The sequence below is a fragment of the Chrysochloris asiatica genome, unplaced genomic scaffold (assembly GCF_000296735.1).
Source record: "Chrysochloris asiatica unplaced genomic scaffold, ChrAsi1.0 scaffold00137, whole genome shotgun sequence".
NCBI classification, from domain to species: domain Eukaryota; kingdom Metazoa; phylum Chordata; class Mammalia; order Afrosoricida; family Chrysochloridae; genus Chrysochloris; species Chrysochloris asiatica.
The window spans coordinates 2,265,218-2,268,260 of NW_006408655.1; the positions used below are offsets into that span (position 1 = coordinate 2,265,218).

The 3,043-nt window shown below is 47.8% G+C and overlaps 1 pseudogene; it reads left to right on the forward strand.

Annotated features, from left to right (window-relative positions):
- Nucleotides 1–1,464: 1,464 nt before the first annotated feature.
- LOC102831011 lies at nt 1,465–2,421 on the forward strand (annotated as a pseudogene).
- The last annotated feature ends 622 nt before the right edge of the window (nt 2,422–3,043 follow it).

The window sequence follows — 3,043 nt, forward strand, 5'->3', positions numbered from 1 at the left end:
ATGCAAGTTTTTTCTTTTATAAGACACAAGTTCTATAGTATGGCTGAATAAAGGGTAGCAAAACTTTTCCCACTTTTATATTAAAAACTGATCTTGACTTAGGTACTCTAGTTCTTTTTCTTTGAATACCTAATAAAGGTGGAATGTAAGCCAAAGGCACCTTAGAAGAAGACCTGGCGATCTACATTTGGAAGAAGTACTGCCAGGATGCTTTTTGGAAGTCAGGATGGCAAGACTTTGTCTGTCATACTTCAGACATAATGTCAGGAGGGACCAGTCCCTGGAGAAGGATATCATGGTTTATAAAGTGGAGGGTTGGAGAAACAGACAAAGACCCCGGACTAGATGGATTGGCACAGTGGCAGCAGCAATGGGCTCAAATGTAGCAACGATTGTGAGGTTGGTGCAGGACTGGGCAGTGTTTCATTCTGTTGTGCTTAGGGTCACTATGTGTCAGTACTCACACGATGGCACCTAACAGCAACAACAATTTACAAGAGAAAAATCAGCCATTGAAACTGTATGGAGCACAGTTCTATTCTGACACACATGGAGTCATTATGTGTTGGAATTGACTTGATGACCACTAAGGTTAGTTTTATTTGGGTCATGGGACACTAAACCAACGTGTTTTTCACATCCACCAATGAGTTCTCATTCCTTAACACCTGAGCTGTTAATTGGGTAAAGGCAAAGAAGATAGACTCCTGGACGACTGTGAGGACTCCTGCCAAGGAAACACTCCTGATGCTTTATGGCTGGCAAGTCTGTATCCTTCTAAATTAGCCTAAAGCCAGGAATAGCAGATTATTCTGTGGGTTTAAGGATTTCGCTAAATTCGAAGACCAACTACAGGGTACGCTGCAATGTTCTGCAAGTTCCTGTCCACTGCTTTTACACATTTATCTCTAGCCTCTCTCAACTTCGTGTCTTGTTATGGTGGTGTGCTGTGGAGTCGGTTCTGACTCATAGCAACCCTGCATAGGGTTTCTGAGGCTGTAAATCTTTAAGGGAGCAGAAAGCCTCATCTTTCTCCCCTGGAACAGCTGGTAGTTTTGAACTGCTGACCCTGAGGTTAGCAGCCTGACTTGTAACTACTATGCTACCAAAGCTCCTTATGTCTTGTTATATCAGTTTTATCTGTATTCCTAGGAATGTATTATATTCCCACAAGTCCTCATGTCTCTTTGTGTTCCTTTGCCCTCCCACTCCTTTTCTTACTCTTTCTTTCATTACCGTCATGTCTTTTTTACTCTTCTCCTTCTTTCCTTTTCACTTTCTTCCAAGACATTATTAACCTGGTAAATTTTAGATAAATAAAAATTCCCATGGGAACTGACCACAGTCATTAAAAAGTGTGCTGAGAAGCTCAGGTTCTACCCAGTGATAAGAAGAAACAGACCAGGTGTCACCACATACATCTAAAAATGGGAGTGAAAAACCAAGAACCTCCTGCTGATCAACATGAACCATCGTCATTGGATTTGCCAGTGCCATCAGAGATGCACATAGCTGAGCAAGAAGAGAGGAATCACCAATAGGGGGGAGATGTGTTGATTCTCAAGGGCTGGCTGACCATCAACAACACGCTGATGAAGAGTGAATTCAAGGAGTACTGCTTTGTGTTGGCTGTAGAGTCGCTGTTCGGATACAAGGATGAGGAGGAGAAAGAGAAGGAATACATTCTGCCACTAGACAAACTCAACCTCAAAATCTGCAACGTGGAGAAGGGCTTCATGACCAACAAGCACGTCTTTGCTATCTTCAACACAGAATATAGAACGTCTACAACGACCTGTGGCAGACTGAACTGGCCTGTGACTCCCAGGAGGACTCAGACAGCCGGTAAGCCTGAGCCAGGGTCTACCCTGAGAAGGACCAGGCAGAAAAGGAGGAAGGGGTCCAAGTAAACACCCTCTCCGTGAACTCACAGATGGAGTGCCAGCTGGTGACCATTTTTAACCTGGTGAGCTAATGTGTGGACCTCATCAACAAGTCCATCTGCGATCTCATGCCAAAGACCATCATGAACGTTATGATAACAGTGAGAAGGCTTTAATTTACCCTGACCTGCTGGCCTACCTGTACTCATTAGCGAACTACAGCAGTTTCATGGAGGAGTCGGCTGATGGGGCCTAGCAGTGGAATGACATGCTACCCTATACCACGTGCTCAAAGATGCGCCCACAATCATTGGAGACATCAACACTAGTACCGTGACTACACCCATGACCCCTCCCTTCGATGATACCTGGCTCCAGAACACCAGCTGCCACAGTCCCACTCCTCAGAGCCAAACCCGTGTTCAACGGGTACTTATTGGGCCAGCTCCCAGCAGTGTGGGGCTCCACTCCACCACTCTCCCCCAACGGGGACAGCAGCCTCCTTTGCAACAGAAACCCCCCTCCCATCCCATCCTGACCAGGCTCTGAAGAGCGCGTGTTTGCCAACAATTACCTCTCCTTGACCCTGCCTCAAATCCCGGTGGAGACCTGCACAGACCCCCTGTGGAGCCCAGCTGGCCCACCATTATTTACCCTGTTTGACTAGGCTATTGAGGCTTATTTCTGCAGGGAGCTTTAGTGGTCTGGACCCCTCTGCTGCCCTGGGTGCTCCCTGTCCTGTGGGGTCTGATTGTAATTGGGATGGCTTGGATGAGGAGGACATTCTTCATTGAAGGGACCCTGGAGCCCAGGGTGGGGGAAGACAGCGTGTTGCACTTGCTGTCTTGAGGGAGGGGTCTGGACTAGCATGGGGTTTGGAAGTGGCTTTGAGGGTACCTACCCCCTTGACCCACTTGGGGGTTAGGGAGAGTCTGCTTATAAGGGCAAGGCCCGGTGAGTCCAGCTCCTCCAGCACTTCCAAGCGGTACGTATTCCTTCCTTGTCCATATTAATCACTTAGGCAGTTCCAGCCTCGACCACAGGTGGCAACTTAGACAGCCCAGCTCATCTCGCTATCCACTCTCCCAGCCCCTCCCCTTCATGGGTCCCTCAGGGGAATGGCGTGGGCTCAGGCTATGTGGTTGGAGAAGCTTTGGGGA